Below are 14,739 nucleotides of genomic sequence, written 5' to 3' on the forward strand. Positions count from 1 at the left end.
TTTGCATAACAAATTTTACTTCTTAGTGGCGTTATTTATTATTCCATGCTGTGTACTCATGCTGTTTTCAATCACTGTGTGATCCAAATGATATCTCTACTTTTTTATGGTTCAGTAAGATCATGGTGACATTTCATTATAGTTTCAAAAATTAAAACGTATAAGAAAAAAAAAAGTTTCACCATCTTCGTACCCTAATAACCTTTTCATACTTAATTTTGAATGAGATGATCTGACATTTTCATTGCTACCATTTTGAGGACTGTGCGACTTTGTGATGACAATCAAGCAGAATTGATAAAGTAGACAAAGGGACAAACTATACAGACACCTTTGAAACTTTGTTGTTGCCAATGAAAAGGTGTTTTAACCCCTTATTACCGACACTAGTTTTCAGCTCAATGACCAGACTCGATTTTTCAAATCTGACATGTCTCACTATAATTGGTTATAACTTCAGAACGCTTTAACATATTCTGGTAATTTTGAGAATGTTTTCTCGTGATACATTGTACTTCATGTTAGTTATAAAATTTAAGTGATAAGTTTTGCAATTCGTTCTGAAAAAAAGTGAAAATTTGGCAAAAGTTTGTAAAAATTCTTCATTTTCCAAGTTTTAAATGTTCAGCTTTCCAGACAGGAAGTAAAACTACCCAAAAAGCTTGATAATTAACATTTACGGAATGTCTGCTTTATGTTGGGATGATATTTTATGCGTCCTCTCATTTTTCTAGGATGTTATGAGGTGCAGAACTTTAGGTGCGATTTTTCTCATTTTCATGAAAATTGCCAAAACTCACATTTTGAGGGACAACTCAGTTTTCAAATTACCCCACTATAGAAACTTCACCCCTCAACGTATGTAAAACAACATCTATTAAGTCAATTAACCCTTTAAGTGTTACACATGGGTTAAAACAATATGGACCTGCGATTTAGAAACTATGGAATTTTTTTGGAAAATACATTCATTTAGGCCAAACTGACAGTTTCAGAATAAATTAAATGATGAAACGCACTGCAACGTTTTATGCCCAATTCCTCCCGAGTGTACTGATACCCCATATGTGGTGGTAAATTCTGTATGGGCGCTCGGGCGAGAATAGAATGAATGGAGGCGCCATTCACATCCGATTTGTATTGTCACATTGTACTACCTATACATTTTTATTTTTTTCGGTAATGCAAACATATGAGGGCTTATTTTTTGCCGGATGAGATACAATGTATTGATAATTCATTTTGGGGGTCTATAGCTTATTCATGAGATTTTATTAACTATTTCAAGGGGGACACAAACAAAATCATGAATTTTTATTTTGGATTTTTAGCATTTTTTTCCCCCGCTCGCCATAACATAAAAATAATATTTTAACTTTATTCTCTGGTTCACTACGATTGCGGTGATACCTCATTTATATAGTTTTTTTTATCTTTGCTCAATTTTCCTGAGCAAAACCAATATTGGAGAATATCGCATTGTTTTTACTATTGACAAACTTTTAGGGCCATAACTTCTGTATTTTTCTGTTGTCAGACCCCGTTGAGAGCTTATTTTTCAGTCGTATCATATTAGGGAACATAACTTTTTTTGATCACTTTTTAAAACATTTTTTGTGATGGTGCTTGATGAAAAATTGTATATTACGGGAAGTTTTTCGAGTTTGTTTTTTACTTCGTTCACCGAGCGGGTTCAATATTGATTTAGATTTATTGTACAGATTGATACCGACGCGGTGATACCAAATATGTACGTGTTTTTGTGTTTTATATACTTTATTTGCATTTCATGTGTAACTGGGGAGATTATGGGACTTTTATTTTATTTATTTTTTCAATAATATAATAAAATGATTTCATCTTTATTTTTTTTACTTTTTTACATTTTCTACTTCTTGGCTTGAACAAGCGATCGTCCGATCCCGGAAACACCCGGTATAGGAGTTTTTCCGATCCTGGGTGTTAGTGCCGGGTCTGGGCTGTAAGATCACAGCCCGACACCGGCGAGACCCGGTGTCCCGAAATCTTCTTCTGACGCGCCGCCGTAGAAAGGCGTCTCGTCAGAAGAAGTACCCTTAATGACCGCCGTAAAAAGCCGATAAGGCGGTCATTAAGGGGTTAAATAACACTGGAGCCTGTAAGATTGGCTGCTTGGATTGTAGGTTATGCATTGGGCCTTTTAAAAATCAGTTGTGGAATATACCATACAAACATAACCATTGTATAACCCAGGTGTCAGACAGTGAGCCAGTAAATTTTATTGACAGCATTATGATTGTTATAATAAGAACCCACAACAACAAACTTTTTTGGGGTACCATATTTATAGGCCCTGAAAAGTAGAAGTATTGTGTCCCGGATCTACATAAAATAAATTACAGGCCAGTATAAGAATATGGTAGTCACAATAATGAAAGAAAATAACCTTCAAGGGCCCGTTTGGAAACATTTGTACATGTATAACCCCTCCAAAACATTAATGCTATGAAAAATAAAATCTACATTGAATTATTCCCTGGTAAGTCTATACCACAGATGCAATGTGTAGTTTATTAACCCCTTCACACTCCAGGACATACTATTACGTCCTGATGCTGTGGGGAGCTCAGAGATGACAATCGCCTGTTACTGCCGCGGTTAGTGCTGGCACCGATCAGGGCAGTTAACCTGTTAAGTTCCATGGTCGAACCCAACCGCGGCACCACCATCTTGTAGCATTTCAGTATTTAGTATGACCCTGTAGAGTTAAAAGTACCCTAGAGGGTTTGAAATAATAGTTAAACAAATATTTAAAACATTTTTAAAATATTTAAAAAATGTAAAAGTTTAAATCACCCCCCTTTCCCTAGATCACATATAAAAATAAACAGTAAGTGAGTGTTTCTGAGCTCCGCGCAGGGGCGTAGCTACAGGCACACAGCAGAGACAGACAGAAACTCAGCTCCATGATCTCACATAGAAATCCAATATGCATAGCTCCCAACCGTCCCGATTTTGCCGGGAAAGTCCCGTTTTTCTTACCTCTGCCCCGCGTCACGGGCAGCTATGAGATTGTCACGGATTTTGCCCCCAGGTCCCGCTGTGTCCCGGCGCTGTGTCCGCATAGTAAATACTTTGAAAGCCTGAACTCACAGTACAGAATGGCTTCTACACACATCGGGAGGGAATCCTTTTCAGAGAAGTGTCGGACTTAGCGGAGAGAGCAGGGACCACATGCTTCAGATCAGCATCTGTCCATATATGGTCACTGCATCTCCTAGGGTTCCCCAGAGCAGACATCGGGCAGGGAATCCTTTTCAGAGAAGTGTCGGCTTAGCGGAGAGAGCAGGGACCACGTCATCAGGTCAGATCACCATCTGTCCATATATGGTCTCCAGGGCTTCCCCAGACACAAGCTCTTTATTTAATCAAATGAAATAAAGTTTTGCCCAGGCAGAGATTCGAACCTGGGACCCTCTGCACTGCAGGCAGGAGCCTTAACTAACTGAGCTATAAGCCCAGTGATACAGAGCTAAGGAATTCTGGTAACTAAGAAGTATTATCTGCCACTGTTACACTGTGACACAGACTTACTGCTGATATATAGAGCGGGATCTTCTCAGAGATTATTTATGTTAATTATTGAAACTATTATTATTATTATAAATTTTATTATGTTTTATTATTATGGAGACGATTATTAATAATAGTAAAAGTAATAATAATCATCTCAATAATAATAATAATAATCTCCATAATAATAATAATAGTCTCAATAATTACAATAATTTCTGAGAAGATCCCTCCCTATATACCAAAGCAGTAAATCTGTGTCAGAAGGGGGGAGCACACCAGAAGGGGGGGCACGGCCGGCCGAGCGGAGCGCGCGGCTGGCCAGGAGTGGACCGGCGCGGGGCGTTATTGTCCTCGCGCCTGCGCTGTCGCTGCTGCCGGCGACTTTTCATATGTGAAAAGTCGCCGGCTGAGTTTTTTTCTACGCCAGGCCCCCCAGGGACTCTATCCTCAGGGCAGTCCGTACCAAGGGAGAAATTCGGTACACTAACAGCAGAGTGTCCTTTTACCCTCATTTCTCAGCATCAGTCAGGAAACAGCGCGCACAGTTCACCAAAGTTCGTGCTCGCCTCCGTGACAAGGGGTAAAAATACTCCATGATGCACCCTTTCAAGCTCCAAATTGTGGATGCCAGAAGACTCGTTTTTTCACCTGCCCAACTGAAGCCCTACATTGGGCGGATGCAGCTCCTCGGGCACCTGCTGGAAGGCCAGCACCTCCAGTCTTATCCCCGGATGCAGAATTACTCAGCTTTAATGAGATAAGGGAGAGACATACTGTTCCCGATATGGCTAGCTTCCACTACACGCAACTGCGACACACATTCAAAGCCCGATTCGGCTCCTTTAGCCTGACAGTGAAATTCTCCAAACAAGAGACTCTGATGAGTACCCCGGACCTCCTAAAGCCTTTAACTCAGTGCTATGCTCTTCTACAAGAACAAAAATCCAGACCATTTGATAGAGCCCATGAATGTTGGAGACAGGATATCCCTGACCTGTCGGATGATGACTGGATGGAGGTCGAACTGTCCTACTTCACATATGTAGTGAGTGCGAGGGACTTCCTGATCCAGTCTAAATTCCTACATCGAGTATATTTCACCCCTGCTAGACTGTTCCGCATGGGAGTAATGCCCAATGATCTTTGCTTTCGCTGTCAGGCTGAAGCCGGATCCTTCCTGCATTGTGTCTGGTCCTGCCCTAGGGTTCATGTCTTCTGGTCTGAAGTGCTGGAGTTCCTAAATCTACACTTTGATTTCCCATGCTTCATGTCTCCCTCTGTTTGTCTCCTTGGCATCATAAATGAAGTTGTGAATGGCCACTATGACAAAATTTTCTTTAGGTTTGTCTTATATTATGCCCGAAAAGTGGTGATAATGACATGGAAGGACCAGAATCCCCCCCACCCCCCCATTAAAAAGATGGATACTACTTATTAACAGCGTCATTCCACACTACCGGTCCCTGTCTGCCAACAGGAAGTGTCCCCAGAAGTTTGATCGCATCTGCTCCAGATGGTGTGTGAATCCCCATACAGCCTAATAACCTCATGTGGTAGTTATTTCTCTCCATAATGAAGGAGACTGAGTGTGCTGGTATGTGTGTGTGTGTGTGTGTGTGTGTGTATGACTGATCGTCTATGTGTCAATAGTTATTTTTGTCTTAAAAAGACGTCTGGCTACATTATCCTGCTACCATTTACTGTGTGTAATTTTGGGTTGTTGTAAGACCTTGATTGTAACCACTGGATGTTATTTAATAATCCTGCATTGTGGGGAAAAAGTATGTAACAGACAATCTTGTTCTTTGGTTCTGTTTATTGTAATTGTGTGAAATTTAAAAAAATTGCAAAAATAAATACTTAAAAAAAAAAAATAACACTGGTCAGATTTTTAAAAAACGACTGAGCTTTAATGTGCAAACTGGCTGTGTCCTTAAAAGCAAAACATTTAACCCCTTATGATTCATATGGGCTTTCTAAAGTAGGCAGAGTTATCTCCAAGATAACTCCAACTACAATCCCCATGGTCCATTAGTTTTCAGTAACAGCTCCACCCTCTTATGCTCTGCTCCCAGTGATGATCTAACAAACTGGGCCAGTAGCATTTAATATTTTTTTATATAATGCTTATATTTCACTGACCTATTTGAATATGAATTATACCTCTTTAAAGAATACCATCAAAAACAGAACAAATGACTATGGCGCCCCAAATAAGGGCATTGCAGAGCTGTTACCAATGTTTGATAATAATAATCTAAAAAATACTAACCAAAACAGCAACAGTTAGGCAAGTTATGTCATACTATGCAAAGCTTTCATTTAGCCCTCTTTAGCTGTTGCTATTCAAACCAAAAGCCCAATGTTCCTCTTTCAGCAGATGATTGTTATGGTTTCCATGGTCCAAGTTTTAATTGGCACATGTCCCAGAACATCAAAGCGTACGCATTGCCCTTATGTGCAAATCCAATATGCCTAGCCAATAAAGCATCAGTTTGCATGTTAATGGTGCTGACTTGTTTCGAGATATGTCTTCTGAGCTGTTGCGTGGTTTTTGAACATACATATTGGGGTAAGTACACCGAGCTACATAAATGGTTTCAAATTATGATTGACAATTTTCTTTAAACTATGGACTTAGTAGAACAAAATAAGCACCTTCCACATGGATGAAGTGCACTGATGGATAAGTATGGTAATGGGATGTTGTAACTGGTTCCGAAACGCTGTATTACCCACTTCTGTCTTTTGGTTTTCTCAATACAAAGCTGGGCAGAGAATAAAGGCAGTGGCAGATGAAACAAATGATCGCCAGAATACCAGTGCTAAGAGGCTGCTGCTGCTATATGGTGAATAGCATGCCCCCCCTGTATCTGAGGCTGCACTGCCACACCAGTTGTAGTAGAAAAATAAAGTGCATAAATTATCCCTATACAACACCCACTTACCCTAAAACAGACATGTGAAATATTACAATTTGCAGAGTCATCTAATTACACTGATAGAAGAACTAAATGTATACACTAGAGATGTTGACTGTGTATGCTTGTTTACCAACAATTATTACCAACAAAATTACCAAAAAATTTACCAACATTTTGATTTGAATCAGATTGAGACAAAATTTGATTCTATGTTCGCTTTATTAGAGTCGGGACATCTGAGGTCACAGGAAATTAAAAACATCCCTTTGGTCAGTCTTTTGTCAAATACTTGGAGAGAAGTGAAGAAGTTATTAAAGATCGAAGGTGGATTTATATTTACACCCCTGTGGGATAACTGTAACTTGCCAGAATTTCTTAAAATGGAGGACGTCGAATTTTGGAAAAAAAGTGGAATTATTTCACTAGAGCAATTGGGGGTAAATGGGGAATTTCAACACTGGGTTAATACGGGTTTTCTTAAAAATGTGGACTTATTCAGGTATAGGCAATTATCACATGCTTATAGACACGAAAAAAATAAGGTTGGTTTTAAGACTGAAAGGAGTGGGGAATTCACAAAATTATTAGAAGCAGGAGTGACCTTTATTAAATTATCTAAGTTGTATCGGTTTTTGCGTAAAGACTTAGACCAGGATCTGAGTCACTTCAGTCAAGCTAAGTGGACCAATCAAGTTGGGGTGATCACTGAAGCACAATGGGGGGAGATATATAAAAACGTGGTTAGAAGCTCAATAAATTTAAATCACAGATGTACACAATTAAATATATTGTATAGGATTTATTTTTCTCCACAGCTACTGTACAGGGTTGGTTTAAAGGATAACTCTAATTGCACGAGGTGTAATAGACCTAATGCTGACATCCTCCATATTCTATGGGATTGTCCCACGATCGAGAAGTATTGGTTGGAGATATTTAAGACCATTGAAGGATGGGTAGGTTGCTCCCTGGCGCGAACAGCTACCCTTGGCCTCTTAGGCTTAATTCCTCCTACCATAGTCTCAACATCCAAGTGTGATCTGATCTTGAAGGTTCTGTGTTTAGCAAGATGGGTGTTGATTAAACACTGGAAAGACAGTATCGCTCCAGGGATGGGAGAATGGCAAAGTATAGTGGAGCGTACGAAGTCATATGAATGCGCATATGAAAAAAGATATAGAGGCAGTAGAAAACTTAAGCAGTTGTGGGATCAATGGGAGTTTGACAAAAGCCAATAGAATTTTCTAAAGGTTTTAAATTTTTTTTTATTTTTTTTTCCTCTTTTTTTTTTTCTCTTCTTTCAGCTCCAGCAGGGTCTTAGGGGGAGGGTGTTGCGATTCACTATAAATAATAATATATAAATGTATTATGGGGGGGGGCTTTGGGATGAAAATGGTATGATAATTTGATTTAATGTGGTGTGATGAAAAATATAATGTAACACTATCAAGTTTGTTTTTTGTACATTTTGTAAAATGCAATTAAAAAAAAAAAAAAAGATTGAGACAAAATTTATTTAAGTTTAATAAATTACATTTTAGTACTTTAGTACTTGATTTTTGTGGGAACATCTAATAATTAACATTATGACTTAAGAGTTCAAAAAAAGGCTTTACATTAATTTACTGCGGCAGTAACAGCTTTTCACGAGTCTGTTAATGAGTTTCCTTCTGTTGTTTTTGGGTGATAGTATTGCGTGTAACATGTGACATTTTGTTTGTTACACCATTAAAAATGTTTGGCATTTTATCATTATTATAGGCTTTGGATGATATTTCAACCCAATGAAAACATGTGATGATTTTGATGCAATGACTTTGACAAGAATATGATTTAGCATAAGCATATATTACTATCTCAACAGAATATGTTTAACCAATTAAATACTTGTGTTTGAAGTAGTTTGCAAAGGCATAATATTGTTTTGATTAACACAATATACTGCATGTTGATGTGTATACTTAATTTTTACATTTATTGATTATAAGTATTAAAAGTAATGTTAATGTATAACTCTAAATTCATCCTAGCTATAACATTAAAGTGATTTTGCCACTTATAAGATGCTGTCCTTGTATGTATAGCATGCTGCAGACAAAAGGGATGAGTTACTATTCTTATTCTGCTGTAATTTGCTCCAAAGAACAGTTGTATATGCTGTGTACCATGTTCATTTATGGTTTTAAACGCTATGTATGACAAGGGTTCAAGTAACAAAGGGTGTGGATTCGCTGAAAAGAGACTTAAGATACGGCAATGTGCACCAAAAATACATCAAAGCTGGTCACAGTTATATATTTTCACAGATAATCTTTAACTGTACCCGATAAATCACAGAGGCTGTTATTGGATGGTAAATCTAGCAGATGACAGGTTACACGCCTTGACCTGCCCCCCGCAGCAAGGTTACTTACAGCTGTCTTGCTTGGTGATATCCCTGCAAGCCTTTACCCCATACACACTTCTTTGTCTGAAATCAGACTCTCAGACTCCTCCTCTAGCCCATGGGGTGTTGGTGATGACTCTCTCAGCCCTGTTACAGGGCCAGTGTGTGTGTTCCCAGTCTATATAGTCTAGCCATAGTATCCCCCAGCAACTGAGAAAAGTTTCCTAGGTCTACTAGTTTCTGCTAATTACCCTTGTCTTTATAGTGGACTTGTTACATGAACTAAAACTGTTGATGTGTTTAACCTCTTGGCACTCTGCGCCCGATATATATCGGATGCTGAGTGCAGTGACTTAGCGATCAGCGGCCGATACATCAGCCGCAGAACTGATACTGGTTCAGCTCAAGATCTGAGCCGAACAGGCATCAGGATAAACTGAGTGCCAGCTGTAACTAACTCCCACTGCGATCGCAGGTGTTTAACCCGTTAAATGCCATGGTCAGTGCGACCGCCACATTTAACCCCCCTCGTGACATCTTCAGGGGGCGCCGATTGTCGCTATGGCAGCCCGGCAGTGCCTGAAAGATGGTGTCTATGACATAATCTTAAAGGCACAGTGTCAGCCTATGCATGCGCATAGGCTTACACTGCTAATACTTTGCATCATTATTGCAGAATATTGGCATGAACAAGCAATCAGATGATTGCTTGTCCATGTCCCGTGGTGGAAATAGTAAAAAATCCTGTACAGAATTTATGCTTTTCTACTCCTGTCCTTAAAAAAAGTTCCTAAATTTGGTAACCAACCCCAAAATGGTAACACTGGAAAAAACATCTCATCTCGCCAAAAAAATGCCATCACCTGGCCCCAATTACGAAAAATCAAAAATTTTATAGCCTACAAAATGGGCTAATGAGGAAACTAAAATCCAGGCAGCTGCAGGGCTCTCCTTTCCTCCTGCGCCTCGCTGTGTGCCCATAAAACAAGTAATGGCCACATGTGAGGGTCTCTGTATTGTTAATTAAGAATAATCAAGTTTTTTTCAACAAATTTCTCAAAGATTTTTGTCTCGGAAGGTAACATTCAACTTTTTATTAAAGTGATTTTTTTAAAAATAAAATGACTTTCCATTTTTCATTTATATAATCAATAACAGATGAAACATTATTAATTAGTACACAAATTATGGTGATTTTTAATACTTGTGTTTTCCATCTGCCTTTGCAATCTCCCTCCACACAATTGATTGGCTGCACAATTACATGGCAGCAAGGGGTTTGACATATGTCACATACATAAGTCCATTTTCTCTTTCTAGAAAAGTTTGCACCATGTAACGTTGCATATTCAATTAAATATGCTAAGCCACTCCCCATTACTATGATCGTTAATGGTTTTGCAAATGACTCATTACCATTAATCATACTAACCATCTGTTGCTCTGTAGAATAAGTATATATATTGTCATTTTATTTTTAGATATGGTAGGATGAGTAAAGTATGTTCAAATACGATCTGTCACCAAGTACAAAATGCTAAATCACATACTAACCTAACTGTTCCTGTTTGCAGCATCCTCCTATTGGGGCCTGGCCTTTTGGTGTGGGGGCAGCTGGATTCCCCTGGTATGTGAGTGTAGAGCGCTTGTCGTGTCACTGTTAGCTTGGACCAGGTGAACAGATCTTTTCCATGCAAGGGAGGGCCAGCAAAGGGATGCAAGAAGTGGGGAGGCCACAATAAGAAGGAAGGTTCCATGATGGTAGTGGAAGATGATGGGGAGGTCTGTGATGGTAGCGGCCGCCAGGGATCACATGTGGAGACAGCGTCATGAACATCAAATTCAGTCTATTTATTCCAAGACTTGAACACCGTAACAGGTAGAAGGTCCTTTCTGTAAGGTCCGAGGTAGCTGGTGGTTGGATGCAGTCTGTTTGTAGCTGACACCACAGGTTTAATGGCTTGTGACTGGAAAAGAATGTTGGCTGCTTGGGTGGCAGTTGAGGCAAACTCTGTGTATAGGCAGAGCTGCAGGTCTAACAGAGGGTCAGGCCTCTGAGGAGATATAGCAGCAGCAGACTGTTAGTCTATTGCAGGCCTTTTGATCAGGTTCATAGAACCTAGATTAAGGTGGAATAAGGGCTAGTCATGGGTTGTTCATGGATGACTTGGCACTAAGGGCCAGCTCATTAAGGTGAATGACATGAGTTGGCTCTGCCAAGAGAGCCGTTGGCTCATTTAGACCCACCCTTATTTAGATTATCCTGCTTCTATTACTTAACCACACCCTTTTTAACAATCAAATTTTCAGTTGAAAGGAGGATGGGCTGCTGGCTGCCTAAAAACTATTTCCTATAGTGAGTGGAGCCTAATGATCCAGCTCACTACATAGAGCCACACTTACCATCAATACTTCAAACTGTTCTTGAAAATTGAGGGAGTATTTATAACCTCCCACTCTGGGAAGAATTCCAGACTTCCAACCAATAGTGGAGCTCAATGCAGATCAGGATTAACATTGTATAACATTATAATGTCAACATTGACAGCTTTAACCCTTTCTTTTAGGCAGATGGATGATACAGCTCCAATACCAAAAGTGATGACGGCAAATACAAGGAAAAAATAGAGCAGGACAGAAAACTTCACATAAACGACCTAGATTGTACGATACAATAGGCCAAACTCTATTCTACCAAAAGAAGAAGCAAAAGAGGAAAAGAAACACAATGCTACAAAATGAGTAATGGAAAAGTGATAATCTTTATTACATATCAAAAGACATAAAAACTATATATATAAATAAAAGATAAATGCATCGCGGGACGAGATACATAATGCACGCCAGGTAATAGGTCCTGATAAAGTAAAGTATCAAAAGGATAGTACAGATAATAAGTAATATAAAGTCACAAAAGCACATATAATATAGCAAAAGGTAATAGACCATAGACACTAGTATACATATACATGCTTACAAAAAGCAATAAGGTGAGGAGTGTACCATAGCTACCAACAGATGTAAGTCCAACATGACAAGAGACATAACATGATTAGTGATAGATAAGTCAAGGGCCCTTGACAAAGACCTGCTGCGGTTGAAATGCACGCCAGGTAATAGTCTGTCCTGTTATTGTCTCTCCAACGTTATTTTCGCCACTTTTTTTTACTTATCTATCACTGATCATGTTATGTCTCTTGTCACGTTGGACATACATCTGTTGGTAGCTATGGTACACTCCTCACCCTATTGCTTTTTGTAAGCATGTATACGTATACTAGTGTCTATGATCTATTACCTTTTGCTATATTCAGGGGCGTAACTACAGCCGTAGCAGACGCTATGGGGCCCGGCAGGGTCATGGTCCCGTACTCGGCCGTGTCCATGGCTCCTCTTTCCCCCTGGCTGTAGTTACGCCCCTGTAATGGGCAGCGCAGCGGTACCGAGATGCAGGGCTTGATTTAGGGGCGGGCAACATCCTTCTGCTTTGTACACTGAGGAGGAGCCTGCCTGCAGCCAATTCCTGCTCTGCCTGTCAGCAGAGACTGAACTTGAGGGAGATGTCGGCACCTGAAGCAGCAGCAGCAGAACGGGAATCAGCGAGAGATAAGTGCTGCCTCCCCCAAGTGTCTTCTCACACTCTGCCTTAACATCTAGTCAGTAATAAATGTGGTGCGGTCAGTAATAAATGTGGAGCGGTCAGTAATAAATGTGATGCGGTCAGTAATAAATGTGGAGCAGTCAGTAATAAATGTGGTGCAATCAGTGATAAATGTGGAGCGGTCAGTAATAAATGTGATGCGATCAGTAATAAATGTGGAGCAGTCAGTAATAAATGTGATGCAGTCAGTAATAAATGTGATGCGGTCAGTAATAAATGTGACGCGGTCAGTAATAATTGTGGCGCGTGGCGCGTGTTCAGACTAAGCAGTAACAGCCCCTTTAGGTGACATTATTCTGTCTGAGTTGTGTATTATAATGTTCTGCAACAGCTTAAGTGTAAATAGGGAGGTTCTGTGGCAGTTGGCTCATGTATTGGGGGGTTCTGCGGGTGGTGCATGTGTTGGGATGTTCTGCAGCTGGTGGCGCATGTATTAGGGGGTTCTTCAGCGCCAGAACTGATACCGTTATTTATAACAGAATAACATCTGCAGCAACCAGCATTATTATTACAGCTATTAATACAGTAGAAGGGATATAAGGAAACCTTCTGCAGAGCTTCATCTACTGCTGCTCTCTGTTATTCCCCTCCATTATAGAAAAAGATGGTGGAAACCAATTTAACACTGAGGACCTATGGTTGGAGGGGGCCCCAGCCAAAAATTGGCTATGGGGCCCACTCATTCCTAGTTACGCCACTGGCTATATTATATGTGCTTTTGTGACTTTATATTACTTATTATCTGTACTACTCTTTTGATACTTTACTTTATCAGGACCTATTACCTGGCGTGCATTATGTATCTTGTCCTGTGATGCATTTATCTTTTCTTTTTATATAGTTTTATGTCTTTTGATATGTAATAAAGATTATCACTTTTCCATTACTCATTTTGTAGCCTTGTGTTTCTTTTCCTCTTTTGCTTCTTCTTTTGGTATTTTATGTGATTATTCAAAGAGGCTTTTGGCTCTTCTGATACATATTACTGTTAGATGTTCCACAGTATTTATTTATGTATGAAATATTGTTTTTGGTTTAAACAAACTCTATTCCAGTAGCAAAGGGCCCAAATAAAGTGTAAAGATTTGTAATGTCCCCGACCAGTGGGCCATTACATGAGCTCTTTTGTTGTTTTTTTTTAAATGTAATCTAATTTATCTTTTGAACAGGTGGATAGATTTAAAAAAAAATATGTGTGATTTGAAGCCAGAAATTTAATCTTAAAAAAAATAAATGATCATTCACAAAAAAAATAATTTAATGCCAGTAGGACCTCTCCATATTTAGTCTAGAACTGTAAATATTGCCGAATCAAGATTTTTATTCTGCTGGTGACTTCCTTGTCAGCACAAGAAAATGAATTTGCTATAAATTACAGTATACACTGTACATTAATGGTAAATAGCATTGGGAACACATTAAATCTACTGACTTGTAATGGAGGTGCCTGAGTCTGTATTGAAGTTTATAGCTACATTCACAATTCTGCTATTAGCATGCGTTAAGATGAAGTCTGCATGTAATTTTTTTTGTATTTTTCAGACTATAAGACCCATCTTACTATAAGACACACCCCAGATTAGGACATAAAATAAAGGAAAAATATATTTGACAATTCCCTGGTAGTCACACATACATTTTTAATACATCTACACACTCACACAGGTCTACTACATTGGAACACACACCATTAGTTCTCAACCCCCAAAATTAATACACCCTCATCAGCTCCAAAAGCTCAATCACTAGGGCTTACGAAACTTTTTGTCACAGCTTGCAGATATCTTGTCTCAGCTTTAATGTAATAGCTACTTGTTGTAGAATGCAGAACAACACACACACAATCTGTTCCAATTGATAGTAACGGTAATTTTGTAGCATTAGTGTCAGTACTTTGGAATACAAACTAGAAATAATAGGTACTAGAGCCATTTATATGTATTTTCTGTGTATATACAAGGTGCATGTTTCACTTCAGCTAATAGAAGGCAGAAACGGTTGGCAAAAGATGGTTCAGCAAAACAATAAAGAAATTGCAGTCTCACAGATTTTAAGTTAAGCATACCTAGAATTAAAAAGCATCAAAAGAACAGAGCAAAGCATGCTCATCCTGTATTGGAAGGTCACATGACCCTGATGATGTCTTTTAAAAAGTATCGAACAAGTACCAACAAGTAACGAACAATACAATGCGCAACCCTAGTGCAAGACAA

The 14,739-nt window shown here is 39.1% G+C and overlaps 1 protein-coding gene across 1 annotated transcript in view; it reads left to right on the forward strand.

The window, feature by feature from the left end:
• The window catches only part of RPS6KA2 (ribosomal protein S6 kinase A2), a 123,465-nt gene that overhangs the window by 15,928 nt on the left and 92,798 nt on the right, over positions 1-14,739 (forward strand). The window lies entirely within an intron of this gene.

The sequence above is a fragment of the Engystomops pustulosus genome, chromosome 3 (assembly GCF_040894005.1).
Source record: "Engystomops pustulosus chromosome 3, aEngPut4.maternal, whole genome shotgun sequence".
Taxonomy (NCBI): Eukaryota; Metazoa; Chordata; class Amphibia; order Anura; family Leptodactylidae; genus Engystomops; species Engystomops pustulosus.